This window comes from Anabrus simplex, chromosome 4 (assembly GCF_040414725.1).
Source record: "Anabrus simplex isolate iqAnaSimp1 chromosome 4, ASM4041472v1, whole genome shotgun sequence".
NCBI lineage: Eukaryota > Metazoa > Arthropoda > Insecta > Orthoptera > Tettigoniidae > Anabrus > Anabrus simplex.
The window spans coordinates 93,458,869-93,482,627 of NC_090268.1; the positions used below are offsets into that span (position 1 = coordinate 93,458,869).

The window sequence follows — 23,759 nt, forward strand, 5'->3', positions numbered from 1 at the left end:
CGCAGCCGATACCCATAGGGATGTGTCCGCGGTGCAGCGCCTGTGGCGAAGATGGTTGGCGCAGGGACATGTGGCACGTGCGAGGGGTCCAGGCGCAGCCCGAGTGACGTCAGCACGCGAGGATCGGCGCATCCGCCGCCAAGCGGTGGCAGCCCCGCACGCCACGTCAACCGCCATTCTTCAGCATGTGCAAGACACCCTGGCTGTTCAAATATCGACCAGAACAATTTCCCGTCGATTAGTTGAAGGAGGCCTGCACTTCCGGCGTCCGCTCAGAAGACTACCATTGACTCCACAGCATAGACGTGCACGCCTGGCATGGTGCCGGGCTAGAGCGACTTGGATGAGGGAATGGCGGAACGTCGTGTTCTCCGATGAGTCACGCTTCTGTTCTGTCAGTGATAGTCACCGCAGACGAGTGTGGCGTCGGCGTGGAGAAAGGTCAAATCCGGCAGTAACTGTGGAGCGCCCTACCGCTAGAAAACGCGGCATCATGGTTTGGGGCGCTATTGCGTATGATTCCACGTCACCTCTAGTGCGTATTCAAGGCACGTTAAATGCCCACCGCTACGTGCAGCATGTGCTGCGGCCGGTGGCACTCCCGTACCTTCAGGGGCTGCCCAATGCTCTGTTTCAGCAGGATAATGCCCGCCCACACACTGCTCGCATCTCCCAACAGGCTCTACGAGGTGTAGAGATGCTTTCGTGGCCAGCGTACTCTCCGGATCTCTCACCAATCGAACACGTGTGGGATCTCATTGGACGCCGTTTGCAAACTCTGCCCAAGCCTCGTACGGACGACCAACTGTGGCAAATGGTTGACAGAGAATGGAGAACCATCCCTCAGGACACCATCCGCACTCTTATTGACTCTGTACCTCGACGTGTTTCTGCGTGCATCGCCGCTCGCAGTGGTCCTACATCCTACTGAGTCGATGCCGTGCGCATTGTGTAACCTGCATATCGGTTTGAAATAAACAATTATTCGTCCGTGCCGTCCCTGTTTATTCCCCAACTTTCATCCCTTTCGAACCACTCCTTCCTGGTGTTGCATTTGCTCTGTCAGTCAGTGTAGTTAGTATTCATGTTTTAGAATATTTAAAGGCATTTAATAAATTTGTACTGAAATTTGTACCACAAATGCCACGAAGACCGTCTGATGCATGGCATTTCTTTGAAATTACCGATGATAAACGTCAGCAAAATGCACATTTTGCGGCCGCATTTACGCGACGGGTGGTAGTGCATCAAAGTTGTGGGATCGTATCAAGAGGCATCACAAGGATGGAATCAGCATGTCGGCTTCAGCAGAAGAAAACAACATTGCTGTATTAAGCGAAACAGTTATGTCGTGAGAAAAGGGCATTGAATATACGGGTGAAATACCTTTACGTTGTCATGCCACAACAGTACATTCACTCGGTAGTTTACTCGGTACAACCGGATGATGACTTCACAACAACTGCACCGCTCCGTCCCAGCCACTAGCCAGCGCTCTACCGCCTGAACTACTCAGCCCGATACGGCATATAAACAATTCCAATAACTTCTTTCTCTTCACGAACCGAGGACGAGTTCGACAGCCGTAGTGGAAGGACGTGTTCCTCTCGCTCGCTCTCTCTCTCCTCTCCAGGCGCTAGTACTTTCCCAGTACTAGTCAGGCAGCTGTACTTGTTAGTACATCTCCGAAAGAGCATTGTCTACTGTCTGTACTTTTAAGTACGCAGTACGAGCATTGTCAGGAAGCACTTTTTAGTGCTATTCTCTTTCAGATTTTTATTTCAGGAAGCGACAGGTACGATGGAACTTCGAGACGACCTACCAGAGAACTTCAAGGATGCAGTAGGGGAGATTGTTCTCTGGGTCGACCACAGGACCGTCCCACTGAACCACGCCGCCCCTGCGCTGCTGGTGCAGTACCGACCTGGGGAGGACACCTACAGGAAGGCCTACCTCATCATCGAGCTCCTCACGATGCTCGAGGGGGCAACAGGGAAGGAGCTCTCCCCCGACGCCGTCGAGAACATCGAGAACTGGGCGATAATTATTCGCCCCACGGACCCAGGCCAGATCAGCCGCTACGAGAGGAGCTTCTCTGCTTACTTTCAGGTCACCCGAATACCAGGCAAGAGGAACTACACTACCGGCAACGGCAGCCAGGAGACTGCCACACAGACGGAACCGAGAAATGAGGACGGCGGCGCTCCCGAGCGCCGCGACGGCGCGACCCTAGTTGGAAAGCTGTACTTTACGGAGTATACGCAGACCAACAAGGCCGCCAACCAGGATCGTCGACCCCCAACCAAGATGAAGTGGACGCAGACGCAGGCCTACCAGGAAGGGCCTGTTACCCGGGTGCAAACCAGGTAAGCGCTCGTGATGGTGGAAAGCAGCACAGCAGTGGAGAAGGACGCCCCTTGTTGTTCTGATGCTGCTGCCCAGGCACAGCCTGCCTGCATGTCTGTCGAGCTGCAGACCTCGATGTGCGCCCCACAGGACAGGGAACGCAGTCGAGTGCTAGCACCGACCGACGCCGCCGCCGCCAGCCAGGAGAAGGAAGAAGACGGCGACGCAGCGGAGCCACCAGCTACCCCGGGGTCACCAGGCCGGGAGGAGGGCCACCAGGACGAGGCCTCTTCCCCTGCCGAGAAGAAACCCCCGGGAAGAAGAAGAAGACGACGCCGGACCAGGAAGCAGAAGGCGACGCCGGCCCATCAGGAGAGGGCTGCCCAGCTGAAACCCAGGTCTGCTCCCAGGACAGCAGTCGACCGAGGAACCAATCAGGTGAGGACCTCAGCAGGTAGCGGCAGTCAGGTGAGAACAGAACGTCCCCCTCAACAGCCCTTGCAGTGTTTCCGCTGTTTGAGGTGGGGCCACCGACAGGTCAGCTGTGGGCTCCAAGTAAGGTGCAACCGTTGTGGTGGTGATCACCATTACACGGCCTGCGCTACACGTAGGGAGGCGCCGGTGTGCGCCAACTGCGCGGGGGGCCACCCGGCCTCCCATCGCAGTTGCCATGGCCCGGGCAGAGAGGAAGGAGGCCCGGCGCCATGTCCCACAACCATCCAGCAGGTCCCCGCCTCGGCGGGCTTGGCCTCATTCTCCAGGATTGGAGACTGGGTACGAGGGACCTCAAGGGGGTCGGGCGGTGCGGCGGGCACTAGTGGCTATTGCCGCATGGCTCGGCAACCGGCACGACCCGCGCCAGTCACAGCAGTGCTCAGAAGGACTGATCCCCTGAATAACTGGAATGGCGAGGAATAGGCTTATGACTGTGCATGATACCTATTCCCAACGAACACAATTACCTGGACCTCTCCAGAACCACATCCTTGCATGTGCTATCTACAAAATGTCAGGTTTTACATGTAGGCATCTTTCTATTTCTGCCTATGTGGTTTTGTCCTGACCCTTACTACCTGATTACACCACTATTGATACCCACCACCACATCTGGCCTGGTAGCATGCTGAGCATGGGGACAGGCAGATACTCCTGTAGTATCACACTTCCACTCCTCCCTGCTATCTTTTTCTTCTTAGAACTAATAGCATGTCGGAGGCCATGTAAATTGAGTCGATGGTCACGCGGGGGGAGCGGGCTTCGGGGGCCCCCCCCCAAAAAAAATCTTTCTCTTCAGTAATAAATGAGCTTTCTTTCTTTCTTAATCTGCTTACCCTCCAGGGTTGGTTTTTTCCCCCGGACTCACCGAGGGATCCCACCTCTACCGCCTCAAGGGCAGTGTCCTGGAGCTTCAGACTCTGGGTCGGGGGATACAACTGGGTAGGTTGACCAGTACCTCGCCAGGCGGCCTTACCTGCTATAGTGAACAGAGGCCTTGCAGGGGGATGGGAAGATCGGAAGGGATAGGGAAGGAAGCGGCTGTGGCCTTAACTTAGGTATCATCCCGGCATTTGCCTGGAGGCGAACTGGGAAACCACGGAAAACCACGTCCAGGATGGCTGAGGTGGGAATCGAACCCACCTCTACTCAGTTGACCTCCCGAGGCTGAGCGGACCCCGTTCCAGCCCTCGTACCACTTTTCACATTTCGTGGCAGACCCGGGAATCGAACCTGGGCCTCCGGGGGTGGCAGCTAATCACACTAACCACTACACCACAGAGGCGGACGCAAACTGAATTTCAACAGATCAAAATCTGTTATTCACAGCGTAACAAATAATGAGGCAATCTTGAAACGACTGCAGCATTTGAATGACAAACGTAGAAAGACACATGCCCACATTAAAGTATTTGAATTTTCCGCCAGTGAATTCAATCGGAGGACTATCGGAGGTCTCCAGAGGAAGAGCGGACACAATTGCTCCGCTCCGCTCCTACCGTTCTCAGCTCTAGGCAGTCTGTCTTCGTCTTAGCTATGTCATGTTCCACAGTTTCATCTGAGATTGCATCTGTTCGTCATTAGACGTAGAGCTGGGAACGGAGCAGTTGCTCCTATGATTGCAATCGGTAGTGCGAGTGCAGTGCTCCCTCCGGTATTCTTTGGTAGTACACTGTTGCTTGGTTCGGTCGGCGAGCGGAGGACGGAGGGACAGTACTGAATGTGTGCTCCCTTGCCGTTCCATCCGTGGTGCGCAACGGATGTGCTAACAAAATAGTAAATACTGCTTTATACGTATGACGAAGGCGAATATATGAAATATATACATTCTCATTTATCGTTCGTGTTTGACTTGTCGATTACTTTTGTAACAATTTGCTTTACGAGTTTACGTCATGCCGTCTTATGGTGACGATGTGATAGGAACGAATAAGGAGGGCAATTTCTAGACGTGAAAATGGGAAACCACGGAAAACCAACTTCAGGGCTGCCGACAGTGGGGTCCGAACCTACTTTCAACCTTGAGATAGTGGGTTCGAATCCCACTGTCGGCAGCCCTGAAGTTGGTTTTCCGTGGTTTCCCATTGTCACACCAGGTATATGCTGGGGATGTACCTTAGTTACGGCCACGGCCGCTTCCTTCCCACTCCCAGGCCTTTCCTATCACATCGTCGCCGTAAGACATATCTATGTTGGTGCGACGTAAAACAAAACAAAACAAAACAAAACAAAAAAGAAAGTATCCCCGATCCAATGTCTGACGCTCCAGGACACTGCCCTTGAGGCGGTAGAGGTGGGATCCCTCGCTGAGTCCGGGGGAAAAACCAACCCTGGAGAGTAAATGGAAAGGCAGATTATTATTATTATTATTATTATTATTATTATTATGATTATTATTATTGTCCATCTCTGTGGTATAGTGATTAATGTGATTAGCTGCCAGCCGCGGAAGCCCGGGTTCGATTCCCGGCTCTGGCACGCAATGTGAGGCGTGGTATGACAGCTGGAACGGAGTCCACTCCGCCTAAGACCTATCTGTGTCGGTGCGACGTAAAACAAAACAAAAAAGTATCCCCGACCGAAAGTCTATCGCTCTAGGACACTGTCCTTGTGGCGGTATAGGTGTGATCCTCTCTGCGAACGAGGGAACACCCAACCCTGGAGGGTAAATTGATAGAAAAATATTATTATTATTATTATTATTATTATTATTATTATTATTATTATTATTATTATTATTATTATTATTATTATTGGTTTTCTGCGACGTTAAGGTGCCGGTATTTTGTCCCACAGGAGTTCGTTCATGTGCCGGTACACCTGCCGACATGCGACTCTCGTATGTCAGCATCTTCAAGTACCGCCGAGCAAAGTCGGAATTGAAACCGCAGACTTGAGCTCAGAAGGCCACAGCTCTACCGTCTGAACTACTCAGCCCGGTACAGCATATAACCAATACCAATCAGTTCGTATTCTTCATTAAAAAATGAAATGGCGTATGGCTTTTAGTGCCGTGAGTGTCCGAGGACAAGTTCGGCTCACCAGATGCAGGTCTTTTGATTTGACACCTTAGGCGACCAGCGCGTCGTGATGAGGATGAAATGATTATAAAGACGGCACATATACCCAGCTCCAGTACCAGCTAAATTAACTAATTAAGAGTAAAATTCCCGACCCTGCCGGGAATCGAACCTGGGACCCCTGTGACCAAAGGCCAGCACGGTAACCATTTAGTCATGGAGCCGGGCGTACTCTTCCGTAATAAATGAGCTACACGTATAACACAATGTATATAATACATGTTTACATGCAATGGAATATACTTATTGCTTAAACTGTTTTACTATTAATAATATTGTAAATGCATTTGCAATGGTATAATATGTGCCAATATTCAATCTACAGTATTCTATACACCTGCACTTATTTCAAACTGAATGTCAGCAGATCAAAATCTGATATTCATAGCGTAACAAATAATGCGGCGTTCTTGAAACGACTACAGCATTTGAATGACAAACGTAGGGGAACACATGCATCTGTGGAATAAGTAATGCAATTTAAATTGTAATTCCTCCTAAGATCACCGTTACAACATTGCCCACATTAAAGCATTTGAATTTTCTGCCCGTGAATTCAATCGGAGGACTACCGGAGGTCTCCGGAGGACGAGCGAAAACAACTGCTCCGCTCCGCTCCTACTGTTCCCAGCTCTAGGGCCGATGACCTAAACAACAATCATCATTACCGGGATTCGAGCGCTGGACTTTTTTTCAATTGGTTTTACGTCGCACCGACACATATAGGTCTTATGGCGACGGGCGGGACACTAACTGGGGGCTAAATAACTAGGATTGCTATCCTTCTTATTCTCCCCTTTACCGCTAACAACAAATTTCGTGGAATTCAGTTTTATCCCCTCAATCAAATATTATTTTGACCAATAGCATCAATTGACATTCTTCTTACATGAACTGGTGCCCGACCTGTAGAAGACCCATACATCCTCACAGCCCAAATCCTAACTGTTCTATATTTCCTCTAGTATACTTTAAATCCTGTAAATTTTTATATCCTAGATAACCTAGTAAACTAGTTATTAAGCTTATGAAAGCATATCTAGCGGCGTGGATAGGAAATGTGCCGGCTGCCGAAGCCTGTCGCACTCCTCTGGGGCAATGATAAATGACGGACAGATGAAATGAAATGTTAATGGAGAGTGTTACTGGAATGAAAGATGACAGGGAAAACCAGAGTACCCGGAGAAAAGCCTGTCCCGCCTCCGGTATCCAGCGGTGAGAGGCCGGCGCGCTGCCGCCTGAGCCACGGAGGCCCACCAAGATGGAACTCTTATTAATTATGCAGTATAAATGTTCTTTTTCAGTTTGTAACATGTCTATGTCACAGAAAGTGAATAATTTGATGATTGCTTTTGTCTTGAAGTATTATTTTTAGGACGTATGTAAACTTTAATGTCCGAAATTATCACTTCTTTCTTTCTTTCTTTCTTTCTGAATTTGTGCAGAAGCAAGAGGGGAAAACAATCGAGGTGAACAACTTGGGAAACGTGAAGAAAAGCATTCACTGATTGGTGGCCTTCGGAGGAGAGGGTTCTCTTGTGTTCGTACGTGATTGGCTTTTGTCTTAGCTGGTGGGGGGTATTGTTCATTGTGCAGGGAGACGCTTCTGTTGCTCTATGTCGGGGTTCGGAGACAGGTCTCGGTACTTCAGCTGGTGAGAAGGAAGCCATTCCACATTTCGTCAGATGAAACTTCTGCTGAATGGGAAGCTCTGGTAAGCAGCCATAGATGAACAATAACATTAAAAGATTCCTAGAATTAAAATCGACTGGGTCTGACAGTCAGTAAAGTTAAATTACGAAGGTAGTCGTTTGTGTTTGTTCTTAACATCTAGTTTTCAGTCGTGGATCACAGCAGGGTAAGACTGAAATTTAATGGTACCGGTATACATCAATCCAGCCTTTACGGAGGGGAGCTAGGCCAACTTCATAATAAATCAACTAAAGGATAACCTACTCTAAACTAGGTTGGACTTGAGATATACCGTACCTTAAATGTAATTGCCTGGTTAAGTTTTGTTCCAAATTTCGTAGTCTAATGGGCAGTCTCTCATACTCAAGCTATAAGTTGAACCACAAGTGACAAGTGTTTCGTCGTGGAAGGTCTTAGCCGGAAAGAGGCTTGCAGCGTGACATCTCTTAAAACTACCGTACATAACAGTGAGATTAAGGATTCGAACTTATAAATACAAATGCGGATTTTTATGTAACAGGAACAGAGCTGTTAAATTGTTCATTCGTCATTCTTATTTCTGTAGTTAGACGACTCAATGGATAATGTCTGAATCGAACACAACTATGTATACAGCATTAGTAGGTTTGCCCCACTTATCTATGTAGACAGGTTGTCCGATTGTCTATTGAATTAACCTTTAAGAGGTCGGGAAATTCACAACAGTTTACAGTGCGTGTCAAATGGAAAGCTGTTTCCGATGCTGTCTTTTTCTGACGCAAGTGATTCCTGTTTAAAAGCAGCGAGTGGATGGGAAAACGTGACAACTTAGCAGCTTGGTTGGATATTTTCGACTAACTCGAGGCCAAAACTCAAATTTGTCACAGCCTGGTATGGATCCGAAGCAGGGTATGGACAAAGTATTTGAAACGGAAGAACATTAAGTTTTACCCTTCATCTCTATACATCGAAAAATTGGGAACTGTCCAGGAGTAAGGATTATGTAAAACATTCCGGATTATCAATGTGCGATCATCTGATCCATCGCACAGCACTAGACGCAAGAAATCAAGGGCGGAGTGTTCATACTTAGTCCTTGCTATAGCGTACGTTGTATACTAAAACGAGTAGTCTTAATGTGTTTACTTCCAGTGGATTCTATAAGATTCTCACCGCATGCCGAGGATCGTGGTAACTTTGGTCTACCTACGTTGAAAGTCTCGCCAGTCAGAGTGGGGGCGGAGGGCAAAGAACAAAACTGTTCTAGACAAACACCCAGGCCGCATGCAATTTTCGCCGTTGCGAAGGTCGGCAATTTTTTAGAAGTGGTTCCTTAAATACGGTACTAGATATTTAAATATGAAACGTTCACGACTGTATGGTCCTTTTTTGTACTGAGTATTTTTTTTTGTTCTGTCGCCAATAAACATATTCCAACGTCTAATAATGCGAAAGCACCTAGTTTCGAGTTTTGTAAGTTCTCAATCTATTTTATTCTGGTCCCTCCAGAATTGGAGATTGCTTAGATTAACGGAGTATTCGAAACTATCGGTATCATACAAATCCATTCGACTGATTAACGACCTGAGTGGTAGACTGTGTGGTCAAATTAAGCGTCCAGGATTTTCACAAAAGCATTAACAGACTTGGAAGCGTCAGAATTTGGTGTTAAGGAATAAGGTAGGCGCGGCGGATTCTGTATATTCAATGGTTCATTGAACCCCACTAGAAGTAGATAACTCTTAATAAAATGGTTTAACAATGACCTGTAGTTTTAATTCTGAATATTCGCGCACTTAAAGATTTTGGCATGAACACTTGTCTGCTCTAGGAACGATAGGAGAGGTTCAATCTGGACTGTGGGCGCTAGGCAACAAGGAGGCCGAGAAACCGTCTTGGTACAGCATGTCACTTTCTTATTCAGTTTCATATTGTGAAAAGAGCAGTATATTTTGGACATTCAAATGGATGTTATAGTAATTGTCTTTTAAGAAATTTATTTCTCGTAGATTACTTTACAATGCCGTACAAAAATATTTAGAACTTTGTGGTGTAATCCTTTGTTTTAATGACAGCTTGACACATACGCTGCATAGAATTTAGTATCCTCGCACACGTTCCATGATTGATACTGTACCATTCTTGGGTCACCACTCCTTTTAACTCATCTCTGAATGAAACCTTTCTACTGTTAACCCTAGGCTTCAAAAGCGCTCATAAATGTTCAATAGTCAGAAGACTGGGGAGGTGTTCCTAATTATTTTGGAATGATCCAAATTAACCAATCTTTGTTCAGAGCAGCGATATATTTGGGGTCATTATCCTGTTGAGATATGTAAGTCGGTAGCATTCCCAATTTTTCAGTACTTTAACACTGTTCTTCAAACAATTGTACACTACTTTGTCCATCGTGCCTTCAATAAATTTAATATTCCGTACACCGTTGTGCCGAATGCAACCCCACATCATAACCAATCCACATCCGTGTTTCACTCTGGGAATTGTATTGACCCCATCGTTTACCGTATTGGTCTTTCTCCACAGCCTGCCGGCACCATCGGAAGCAAACAGGCCGATTATAGTTTCATCGGACCAGGTGACATTATATAAAACTCCTGGCCCTTGTTTACGTGTTCTTTCGCAAAGAGCAGTCTTCTAACATGGGGCCTCTTCCTTGGTACATAGCTATGGTAACCGTGTCAATGTAAAACTCGCCGGACCGTCTCAGTATACATTTTATTCCCAGAAGCAGCATCCAGCTCTGACGGCAGCTTTGGTGCACCTATGAGAGGGTTGTATTTCACTCGCCTCAGTCTTTCTGCTTGTTGACTTAGTTGCGTTTGTTTGGGTTTTCGTGGCGCATTCTTCACTGACCCTTCGTACTTAATCACGACATACTGAACAGTGGCATGACTTTTCTTCACCAGGAGTCTTATTTTCCGCAGGTAGTACCCTCTTAAGTGCTAGATTGACTATTGTCTGTTTCAGCTCATAGCCAAGCTCTTTAACGTTGCCCATTTCTACCAGCACTCTCACAGGTCTAAGACGAACACAACCAGCAACACCCCTCCTCGCAACACACCTACTTACGTATGCCCCGTTCATTGTTGTCGGATGACGCCAGGTATACTAGTGTATGAATAAGTGACTTGTTTTTTGGGTGTGCAGTTTTTGTGTAAATACAAATTATTTGTGCTCACATAAAATTGTGCATTGAATGTTTACGTCTTATTACATTAACGACTCAAAATTATAAATCAATTTCCATAATTATAAAGGCACATGGAACGATTTATAACGAAATGGGTTGTGTATGAATAGGAAAGTGACATAATGTATCTCGGTTAAGATTTGCCACGGATGGTAGGTTTTCTTTTGCTTTACTTCATTCATTTATTCATTTATTTCAATTAATTCCAACGAGCCTGCAGGCTCATACATGGGAATTGTACAGGACATTACATACTGGCGGGCACTTACACATCAAAATATAGTTTGTGTATAGGCCCTATAAGATAATTAGTAAACGGTTGAACATATAAACACATACAATATATAAAATATGTACATCAGTATGAGGATTACAGAATTATTTCTGAATGTATTTACATTTACATAACATGAAAGTTGCAAAGGTACAAGAATGGATTACGGAGTATTTTCATTTACATAACATAAAAGTTGTAGAGGTACAAGAATAGTTCCGGACAGTTTGCAAGATTGTTTGAGAGGATGTCTTAAATGACAACTGATATTATGATTTAGATAGCACTGTACCTTTCACACAGACAGGTAGTTATGGCGACGATGGGACAGGAAAGGCCTAGGAATGGGAAGGAAGCGGGCGTGGTCTTAAGGTACAGCCCCAGCATTTGCCTGGTGTCAAAATGGGAAACCACGGTAAACAATCTGCAGGGCTACCGACAGTGGGATTCGAACCCACTATCTCCCGGATGCGAGCTCACAGCTGCGCGCCCCTAACCGCACGGCCAACTCCCCCGATATTGTAGGTTTTGAAGGGATTTTAATATCACGACTTTTTTGAGATTATACTATAATTAACCGCAATGGACAAGAAAATTTGGTAATTATGATTCGTGTAGTTCCAATAGGCGAACGCAGCCTAAGTTTGTATGATATGTGTACATTTTTAATTAGTAGGCTAATAAGTGGTTTTTGAAAAAAAATTTAGCAAAATACCTCAAAACAGCATAAATATATAGTACTAAGACTGAACCCGATATGTCAAATGGCATTTTCCGTTTTAATGCCAGTATGGTAGATTTTGCAGCGAAGAGTAGCCTGTGATGCAGTAGAATACGCTGTTCGCAAAATACAGATTCAGATATGTACAGTAGGCCTATAGAGAAGAGGCAAGTGATTTGTTCCCCGAACTTGCTGACTAAATAATACAACAGGTTCGTTTTAATACATTCACTAATATATGCCATTTCAATTTAAAGATCATTGAAATAAAATAGAATTTCAGCGAGCTCTCGAACTGTTAAAAGCTGCCCCTAAAAAAATCACGTTCTTTGACATCGGATTCTGCCTTAGTACCACAGAAATAAGTGCCTAACACGTTCTTGAAGCAGTTCAATTTCCGGACTCGAGGAAAATGCTGTGGGAAGTGCAGAGATAAAATTGATTACTTTTTACACATAACTACAGCATTTAAATCCATGGTCAATTGGTACCACTTGTTGAGACCTTAGCACACAACTTCAGAAAGGCATGACAGTAGAGTACCGGTACCGTACTGTACATTAACCGTTCAATACATGATTCATATCTGAATTGTGCGATCTCATAGCTTGTTGCTTTAACCTGTTACTGCAGAGAGGTAGTTTTCACACATATATACCAGTGATGCTTCTTTTTGTGTGTACATAACGGATGATAAAACAGCCCATAACCAAAGATAGGCCTAGGCCTACTCTTCCACCTCGTCAACATCCACGCGTACCAACCAAAGTTTATTTTCCGTGGGCCGTCCCCATCACTTTATCACAGGCTTTAAGGAGTAGGCATACCTCTGGCTCAACCTTCGACATTACCGACCTATGGTCGTTCAAATATACTTGCACCGTGCAATACATACCCACGTCATTCTTTGTACCCACGGCCAGTAGGCAGACAGTAATGATCTGCCTGGAGTAATGACTTGAGTTGTGGGACATTAGGATGGTTCGCAAAGCGCGGGGCTATGTGAGGCAACGAGGGGAGGCCGAGAACATTGCCCGTGTTGTCGCGGTTGCTTTTGCCCTATACAGAAGTTTCTGTTAAGAACTGCAAAATATCTTATAGGCCTATATAACATTATGGGAAAATCACATTACATAAGAGTATTGCAGTCCAGAATTGTTGAACTTCACAGCTTGAAGCTTACGTGGAATAGAATGCTAAAATAGCACGCCTGTAAGTGGATTGTTCAGAATTGCCACTTTTATAGTGTTTTTAAGTGTGCTAGTGCCACCACCGCCGCTGCTGGTCTGATAATTATTGCTAATAAACGCAAAAGTAATAAATTAGAAAGCGATGGGTGTCAACTTCCTGCGCGATCGGAGTACATTATTCTTCCAGACGTCAGTAATGACTATTCGTTTCGTAATTTTACTCGGATAACTCTTGCAGTTGATTGGGCCATTCATAAATAAGGAAAACACGAATATAAGAGAAGTCATTTCACTAGGTACTGGTGACTCCTATCATGCAGTATTTAAAAGTTTTCATTGCCTGTTTATAGAGTTCAAACTTAAAAATTAATCATGAGATCAGATGTTTGAAAGATTTACAACGCTCTTGTTTATTCGTCAGCATAATAAGTCTGATAAAACAGGTGAACTCTCGTACAACGGTCCCGGCTTTGATTACTGGCCAGGTCATTGAAATTTATCTTCCCTCGCAGGTAGGTGAAGTGTATCCTCTATTCAAGGTACCGTATCTATAGTAATGGCGGAATGTGTTCAACTTTTGAAACGTCTTGTATTTAAAGTTTCCGCTGTTTGGGGGGGGGGGGGGATACCACTCCTAGTCATTCCCTTATTCCACTCAAACCCTTAACACAACACGTTCACTACAAAGAAGCTCTACATGACTCAAAGGTGATACAGAGCAGCCACAGAGTTCATTTGGCGCTGGGAACAGGCCAACCGGACAGCACCGCTCGGCCATACGCTGCTGCCTTCTCTCAAAACCACTCATTTTAAATATACATTATAAAATCAACAATTACATGCTGGCAAAAACCAGTTTAAATTTTAGCCTGACATTCTCATTAGCTTTATAACAGGCCGCTGTTTTTTCTGCCCAGCAATGAGAAAATATTTTCACAAAATTTAAAACCTTTTTTCACATATATCAGATGCAATAAAAACTTGGTGTTCATATCAACAATAAGTTACTTTAAGACGCATTAGTTCGGTAACTATTAGATCAATACTTTTAAAGTTATGAATTTTCAAAGTTACGATAGCGTTCCGTTGGAAATTGAAAAAAATACTGGCACTTTCTTTGTTCAACCTGCGTCAGTTTTAACTGGGTGCGATAAAAAAATCTACTCCACATAATTGAACGTAGTATAAAATAAGATAAATTTTGGTGCAGCTTGTTTGTATGTGGGACAAAAGATACTTTTATTAAACGTATTATAATTCGGGTGTCTATACTTTTTTCCACTACAGTAGGTTGCACGAGTGATGCACGGAATTCCCCACTCTGGTTGGAGAGCTCTTGCAACTACTTGCGCCTATAGTCGTGTACACAAGACCAAAAAGGATACAATAGAAGCGGCGCTGCATGCTCCAACTTGGCTCGCCTTGCCTCAAGCCGCAAGTTGCACGAAAAAAGGCACCGCCAAAACGCGCCGTTAAGCTGTTTAGTAGCTACTTTCGAATATTGCATGCGCTTTCGTTTCTGTCCGTGTGAACACGAAAAAGCAAGAGGCATGGTTCTTGCGGCTTGCAATAAAGCATGCGGCGATGCACGAGAAGACACCGTCTAAACGCGCCTTTAAAGTAACTGCTTATGCACACAAATATCTCCAGAAACAGGTCGTATATGAACATACTTTGAAGCTTGACGCGCGGAATTGTGCTATAGGAAAAGCTTATTTTTGTGTTTGCAGTCGATTACAGGGAAAGAAAGGCATTCATGTAAAATGTGCCCCCTTGTGAGCTGTAATGGGAACACATTAGGCCTACAGGAAAGCATTATTCCATCTCACGGCAGGAAATTTAGAGAGAGCTAACCTACTGTATTATTAAATGTATAACTAGAAAATGTGGGCCGCGTGTTGTACAGCTACCCTAGGAAATCATTTCGGAGCCCCCTCCCCCCACCTCGACGTATTTTCAATTTTACCACAGACTATTAACTATCGGTATACTTATTCACATTATTAAAGAAATTAACAGGGTTGACATTTATTGAAAATGAGGCCTGTTAAACAATATTAGACCAAATGAATTGGCCACGCTGTTAGGGTCTTGTAGCTGTGCATTTGGCGGGAGATAGTGGGTTTGAATCCCACTGTCATCAGTCGTGTTTGAGTCACCAAGGAGTGCGGATGTGCTGAGTGGAGCACGGAGCAATGGGTAATACACTGACACAATACAGGACAGCGATTGGTAGCTGGAACTGTAAAAAGGGAAGCAGAATGGAGACAAGAATGGAGCTGAAGGGTGAAAAAAGGAGGATGCTGGCTACTCTACTGGTGGCGGCAGTGGTGATGGTGCTGTTCTTAATAGGAGTGGAAGTTACTCCTGGTCCAGGTCCAGTGGGAAGAGTTTGAAGCGATAAGAGATAAGAGAGGCTTGTGAGATGGAGCAAATAAGAGAAATGTTTTGAGTTATCCAAGGAGTTTATGGACCTAAAGTTGAGTATTAGGGAAGATGTAAAGAAGATATTAGAGGAAGGGTGTAATAAAGATTAGTTGGACCTGTTGAAACAGAAGGTAAGAAGTTTGGAGTGGGACCTGAGAGAAACGAAGAGAGTAGTAGAGAGGGGTGTGCAAGAAAGTGTGAGAAGGAATATTTTCATATATGGTGTGCAGGAAGAGGAAAAAGTCTAAAGTGGAACTAGTGTACAAAGTGGTGGAAGTGGTCCAAAATAGGATGATCAACTTTAGTGTTGATATAGATGATGTGCATAGTGTGGGGAAAGTTAAGGGAAGGAGGCCCATCAGAGTGAAATTATCTACATTGATGGCTGACATTGTGATAAGAAATTTGAGCAATTTAAAAGGAGAGAAAGTGTGGATAAGAAGGGAGATGAACAGGGAAGCTATCAAGAAAAAAAGAATCCTGAACTGACCTTTAAGGGAGGCAAAAAAAAAAAGGCCTTAAAGCATATATTAGAGGGCAGCAATTGGTGGTTGGAGACGGCAGATGGACTCGTATATGGGTGGTGGGCCGGCTAAAAAAACTTGATGAACACCAACAACAGCAGCAGGAGGAGTCCTTGACAGCAAAGGGAGTAGCAAGGAAGGACACAAGGAGAAGTGGCAGTGACGTAGAGGAGAGTGATATTACGGAAGTGAGCGAAGTCCACATATCAGGTGCAGGAAGTAGAGAACTGCTGAACAGCAGTGCCAGCAACGAGATGGACGGGAATGCAAAGACCTTGAAGAGCCAGCATAACGCAGAGGTGGAGGAAGCAAGTAATGTGTCACGAGTGGTGAAGTGAAAGGTGTGAATGAAGGTAATAGAAGACAGGGTAATGATTCATCCTCTCAGAGTAAAAAAAAAAACACAAAGTAAAATGGAGAGAAGACAGGTGCTAAATAAGGAAAGATCATTAAGTTTGAAAGATTTATGGGGAAAGAAAACAGGCGTAGGTACGGAGAAAGGCAAGGACAAGAGAAAGGAAAAAGATAGATGGCGAAGACTTGCAAGGAAGAGTGACAAGTTGTAGGGGAGGAAGTGGAGAAGCACAGAAGCAGAGAGGGGGAGAGAATAAATTACTAGATATGACAATAGGGTTGTGGAATATTGAGGGATTGATGGGGAAGCTAGGGAATAAAGAAATTGAGAATTTAGTAAAGGAGTTTGAGATCATTGCCCTAGTAGAGACTTGGTTAGGGAAAGGGGTAGAAATTGAATGGGATGGGTATAGAGTAGTCAACGTGATAAAGAAAAAAGTGGGGAGGATTGGAAGTAACCCTGGTGGGATAACAGTTTTAATAAAAAAGAGATAGTAGGGAGGGTAGAGAGAATACAGAATGAGGTAGAAGGGATGGTGTGGTTTAGAATTAAAATGGGAAGTGACGTGAAGGAGGCAATTTGTCTGGCTTGATTATACAATCATCCTAAGGATTCAGTTTATGGAAATAAAATTTTTTTTGAAGAACTGATTGAAGAAATAAACAAAATTAAAGGCTTGTATGTGGAAGATGGAATGATATTAATGGGGGATTGGAATGCAAGAGTGAGTAATAAGGTCCCAGATTATGGGAGGGAGGATACTGAAGTGAGAGGGTACAGAAGCAGTAAAGACAAAGGTATAAATAGTTATGGTGTAAGGTTGTTAGTTATGTGCTATAGAAAAGTTACATATTTTAAACGGATGGATGAAGGGAGATAGTAAGGGGAATTCATATTCATCATATCGAAGGGAATGTGGTAGATATAGGAGTAAGCACGGAAACAGCTTGAAGGAATATAATTTTTGAGGTGGCAGAATGTGGGACAACAGAACACATGCCCATTAAGATAAAATTAAGAGATGATAATGGTGAAGTGAAGAGAGGGGTAGGAAAAAGGGCGAGGTATAAGGAGGTATGGAAGTATATCTGGAATGATACTATGATAGAGAAACAGATCAGAGTTAAAAGAGAGGGGAGATAGTATAAGGGTAGAATTGAAAGGGCGCTGGAAGGAGAGGAAATGGATAAAGTCTTAAAATTAATAGAACTCCCTGTATGGAAGGTGGGAAAGTGAAGAGAAGAGACAAAAAGTCATGGGGTGGTTTGAAGAAGACTGTAAGAGGAAACGAGAGGTTGTAATGACAGCTCTAGCAGAGTTTAAGAAGGGAGGGAAACAAGAAAAACGGGAGGAATATTGTGAATTAAGATAACAAGAAGTCACTGAACGAGAAAAAGAAATGCTGGAAAGAAGCGGAAGCTGAAAGAGTGAACAGATAATGCAAAGAGAAAAGATTTGAGAGGATTTGGGAAGCTATAAATAAGATGGAGAACTAAGCCTACGGGGAAGGGAAAAATTATTGGGGAAAATGAGTGGGTAGGATATTTTACAGGTCTTTTGGGTGGAAGGGGAGACTGGCACGGGGATATGGGCAAGACTTATATTGTAAGAGAATTACAAGTAGGAGTACAGTTACTAGATGAGGAGATAACAAGACAGGAAGTAATTAGGGTGTTAAGGAAAGCAAAAACTAAAGCAGCGGGTGGGACGAATGGTAATACTAACAGGATATGGAAGGAAGTAGGAGCAAATGAATCGATCTTCAAGGTGATGGTTAAATTTTTTAAGAAGATATGGGAAACGGCAAAATTTCCTAGCGAGTGGAGAAAAGGAGTAATGTCCTATATACAAGAATAAAGGGAGTCGAAGTGATCCAAATAATTAGAGGAATAACACTCCTTGACTCGTTGTCGAAGGTACATACAGGAATTCTAGCCAAAAGGATTAAAAATTGGGCAGAGAAGGATGGAAGGATATCGGAGTATCAAAATAGGTTTAGAAAAGAAATACGGTGGATAATGTATGGATTTTGGATACTTCAATTACAAAGTATGTGAAGATAGCAGGGATGAGATTATATGTAGCAGCAATAGATTTAGAGAAAGCCTTCGATGTAGTGAATAGGGAAGCGTTATTTACTAGATTAAGGGATATTGGGTTATCAAAGAAAATGAGGATGGCAATAGTAGAAATATATGAGAAAGTAATGGTGATGATTAAATCACAGGGGGGTGGGTTGAGTAAGTGTATTGAATCAAAGAGGGGTGTGAGACAAGGTTGTAAGCTGTCACTGATATTATTGTTTATAAATAATATATTAGACATGTAGGTGAGGGATGACAATGTCCTTGGATAGGGAAATGGGAGATTCTGGGACAGCTATTTGCAGACTATTTATTGATCTTGGCACTACCAGCAAGTGGATTGCAAAGAGGGTTAGAAGAGGTTGTGGAATATACTTAAAGATGGGCACTTAGAATAAATGTACAGAAGACACAGATAATGGTATGTAGGAAAAGGAAAGCCAAGAAAGAAAATAAATTTTGGATAGTAGAGCAGAAAGAAATCAGACCAGGAAAAAGAAAATTGAGTATTTAGGAGTAATAATTAGTAGTAATGGATCTTGGAAGGATCAGAACAGAAGGGCCAAATTTAAGGGGAGGGGGGCACTTGCAGCAGTGGGGTATTAGAAAAATAAATTCCCAGATATAAAGTATAAAATTCAGAGAATGGTGTTCCAATCACTGGTTAAAGGAAAAATGTTATATGAGGTAGAAGTGTGGGGATTGGAGGAGAGTAGAAAGGAACTAAACCACGTGGTGGCAAAATTTTGGGGGTTCCAGATTGTACTGCAAATGTGGGGACTAGATTAGTTAGTAAAGAATCAATAGACATTACAATAGCTAAGAGGGTGATGAAGTATTGTATGAGACTGGAAGAAGGGAAGGGAGGGGATTTATTACAAGAGGTGTATAGGTTCCAGAAAAGTATGGAGAATGAAGGGTACTGGGTGAATAAGTGTAAAAATAAATTACAAAACTTAGGGTTAGGAGATCTAGGGTGTGAGAGATGGGGAGAGGAAAGAATGGGTATGGAGAAGGGTTAAAGGGAGAGTGGCAGATATAGACAGTTTAATAATGGAATGTAGGGAAAGAGACTCACTATCAGTATTAAACAAATTAGTGGAAACTACGAACCCGAGAGCCAAATTTGAGGGCAGGAGGGGTAAACAAGGTTTATACTTGTGGGTTATGGGATTTCCAAAAAATAGGGGATGGGTAGGTCGACAAAATAAGGATAGATGTATTTTATGTGGGGAGGGATGGTCGGACCTGCATATATTTAATCAATGTAGGGCGTTAGAGGAGATTGAAAAGAAAGTGTTGAATAACAAAGAAAAAGTAGAAAAGTGTTACAAGATGACATCATGGCTGTGTAGAGGATGGGAAAGAGGAACAAATATATCAAAACATTTAAATTTGGTTAGAGCTAGATTTTTAAAGAAATTAAGGGAATAATAGGTAGAATGGTGTTTCAGAGGAATGGGAGGAAATGTGTAGACAAAACTCTGTGTGTGTGTGTGTGTGTGTGTGTGTGTGTGTGTGTGTGTGTGTGTGTGTGTGTGTGTGTGTGTGTGTGTGTGTAAAATGTAAATATAATAAGAGATCTGAATATATTGGAAAATAATGTATTATAAAAAGAAAATTGTAAATAATGGAAGAAGATTGTATTATGTTGTCGAATGTGTTATGTTTCAGTTACTGTAGTGACAAAGAGATTGTAGATATTAGTATTAAGAAACGAGTTGGTAATAGCTAGATAGGGATGAGGATGAGTTGATAAATGTTATGATAATCTAGGCACAATAGAAGCATGTAAATATTGGTAAAAGATTCTAATAAGTGATGAGTAGGTAATTGCTAGATAAGGGTGAGAAAGGAAAACCTTGTCATAAAGAAATTAGATGGATGAAGGTAAGTTGAGGACCAGTAAAGAGATTGTATAATAATTGAATTGGTAAAGTAAAGAAATGTGCAATTAGTGAGTTTTTTTAGACTAAGATGTAAATAAGATAAAAGAACTGTGAGGAATAAGGAAACTGTAGAACTGTTGGTAAGTTCGGTGTTAGTGTTCAAATATTAACTCTAGGACATAGTGGATGAAAATAAGCAAGCAGTGTGTAAACTACAGTGGATAAGTTACTATAACGTAGATGAATAGGTGTGAGAAAGAGATTCCAAGATTTGGAAAAGGGTGGAGGAGGGTATAAGAGGTGGAAGGGTGGGGTGTGACAGACCCATCCCAAGGTGAAAAGAATAAGAATGTCCGCACATGGAGGAATAGGAGAGTCAAAGATGGGAGCAGGCGATATGTATGTAAGACGACTCGGATTAGCAGGCGGGACAGTAGATAAGAGCGTGACGGGTCGCATGATCGACTGGTTTCCGCCTCTGTGATTCGCCACGCAAAGAATGGGAGGGAAGCACATTGCCAACAAGGTGTAGGTGGGGGAAGAAATCTGACCCACAGGGTGTGGCTGATAGTGGTATCACGGGCGGGCTGGGCTCTCTCCTTACCAGGGTGATACTGCGACCAGCCAGTTTTCTTTTTCTGTTAGTTGTAGGTAGTAGAATAGTTAGCATGTTAGAGTTGATGTAGGGTGCCCTAACATGAGGTTAGGAGATCCTCCCATGTTAGAGGCAGCTCAGTAGTTCTAGTGAAGGGTGGTGCAGTGCATGGTCTGGTATTCCATCTGTGTGGGCGCCTCTAAATTAGAGTACGTAGTTAAGTAGTTTTAAGAGATATATAGTAGATATTGTTTTTTTTGTTTTTGTTTCGCTGTCTTTATTGCCTGTAAGCCAATAGTGTATACTAGGGTGGGCAATAAACAATGTTCTATGTTCTATGAATCCCACTGTCAGCTGCCCTAAAGAGGGATTTCCGTAGTTTCCAATTTTCACACTAGGCAAATAGGGCTGTACCTTAAGGTCATGACCGCTACCTTCCCAATCCTAGCACTTTAATATTTGCGTCACTGAAAACCTTTAATATGTTAAACCACTAGAATTTAAAATTAATTTCAAGACTAACAAAACTTTAAAATTTAATTTTAATATTTTTTGTGGTGAAATCTTTAGGATATCCTCGAAGTCTTGTTACTGGACGTTATGTTCAGTGGCCATAATAGCAAGAGTTCAGTCATTCTTGTCAGTGAAGATCAATGGCAATTTTTTAGTATGGTAGTTTCAATTTCGAAAATGTTCGTTCAGCAATAGCATTTGTAGTCGTGAGACACCTACAAATACTTACTGTCATTACGTTTGAGAACGTTGATTGCACCAGATTAAAAAAAAATTACGATCGCTTTAGTGGCAGTCTTCCATCAGCTTTATAATCTATGAAATAAAATACCTACTGGGAATGAACCTTTTCATCTGTAAACTCAAACTCCGATGTCTTCTGGATAATTTTCTATAAATTTGTTGGCAGTTTAATTTTGGCATAAAGTCTTAGACAGAAATTAGAGTAAACTTTTCTTTGCATACTAACAGATGAGCTGACAGTGTAACGAGGACCTGATTTTTTAATGTCTCTTGGCACAGGCTAGAGTAAAATGTAGATTCCGCGAAGCTACTATGCTGTCATAGCAGGGGGAGAGGTGATACTTCCATGTGGCGCGTCCCAGGTGGCGGGTAGGGGGTCCTAACCAGCTTGCCGGCGGACTTGAGTGAAATAAAATACCTCTCACATTCCAAACGCAACCCCCTGTGGGTGGGCAGTGCAAATACACCCACAGTACGCCCTGCCTATCGTAAGAGGTGACTAAAAGGGGCAACCAAGGGTGCTGAATTTTGAACCACGAGGTTACCTGAGATTAGTACTATCACGCGAACAACACCATTAGTTGATTTTTCTTGTGATTAGTACCACTATGGGAGGAATACCATGGGTCTGTGGGCAGATCACTGTTTTTACAAGTACCAGTGTATAGTATCCACCACTATGATGGAGGCTCGCCCTCTGTCCAGATTCGGTTGAACACCCTAAGGAGATAGAGGCTATCATTGTTGAGGTGTTTCAGCACCTGGTTGTGGGCATCATGGGTCTGCATTCCGAGGAACACCATGGGTCTGGGCATTGCCTGTGATTAGTACCACTATGTGAGGAACACCATGGGTTTGCATTGCCTATGAGTGGCGCCATTATGTGAGAAGCACCATATGTCTGAATTACCTGTGCGTTGTACATTACATGCAGTAGCCGTTCTAAGCTCAGCCTCCCCCCCCCGCAATCCCCCCTCCGTGACTTCAATAAATGAAAATGGGTCCATCTTTTTCAGATAAGGGAAGTTTTTTTTTTTGTAGTACAAGGTTGTACTTACAGTGAAGCATCAATAAGTTACCGGTACACAACTTAGTTTTCAAATCCAAAGGAATAAAAATAATACATGGATATGCTATGTGCGCATGCGTGCGTGCACACACACACACACACACACACATACACACACACACACACACACACACATGCATATTCCAATTATAGTAACCAAAATCTGACTGTCACAATATTAAGAAATAATTTCATTCCTAGGACCAAATAATTTACAACTCAACCGAACCAAACTGTTTTTTCTATTCCTACCAGTTTGGGTATTTTGATATTTTGTATGTTTATACATATGTAGTGACTTCTTGTTGAGTTTATTTTTATCCTCTGGTGCAGGGCCCACCACTACCAACCAAGGGACACTCCAGTGCAAAACTGGTTAACAGTGCACCCACTATAGTGGACCTAACTAGACCCCTGTTTATTGAGCAAAATGCGTACATTTTTACATTTTCATATATACAGATATGTACAGATTTGTATTTTTCTTCTGAGAATGTATTTTGCCTCTTCGGCTATTTCACGTATTATTACATGTTATGAGTCTCATTATGATAGCCGTATTGGAGTACAGAATGTAAAAGTTTCAAACAAATTATTAAGAAACCACCATTTCAATACTTTACAAGTATTGTAGCTTATATTTCATGTCTATCAAAATTTACATATATATACACACACTTGTTATTGAATTATAGAGATTGTGGTGTTTGATTAGGTAGTCTGAAGCTGTCTTCAGTGCCTCTTCTTAGGCATTATTATTATTATTATTTTTATTATTATTATTATTTTACAACATGTGAATTGACAAACATTTGATTTGTATTAGTTTTATATATTTTTATACATTTACATTAACATGTTGACACAGATAGAATTTGAAATTGAAGGATTAACAACAGAACTGTCCATTGTAGGTCTACTTAGCTACACTGACTATTGAGTTAGAAACAGGCTTGAAAGTTCAGTATTTAGAGTTTAGATACAGGAAATGTTCTAGTTATGGCATATTCGCTGACTGCTGGGTTCTCAGAACAGGCTAATTACTTCAAAAGCCTTGTTGATTGAGTGGCAG

General features: G+C 43.1%; 1 long non-coding RNA gene across 1 annotated transcript in view; it reads left to right on the forward strand.

Moving 5' to 3' along the window:
- Positions 1-7,541: 7,541 nt before the first annotated feature.
- LOC137500405 (uncharacterized) overlaps positions 7,542-23,759 on the forward strand; it is a 61,385-nt gene continuing 45,167 nt past the window's right edge. Inside the window, exon 1 of the long non-coding RNA XR_011018028.1 lies at positions 7,542-7,635. This is a non-coding gene — a long non-coding RNA (uncharacterized lncRNA). The remainder of the gene's footprint in view (positions 7,636-23,759) is intronic.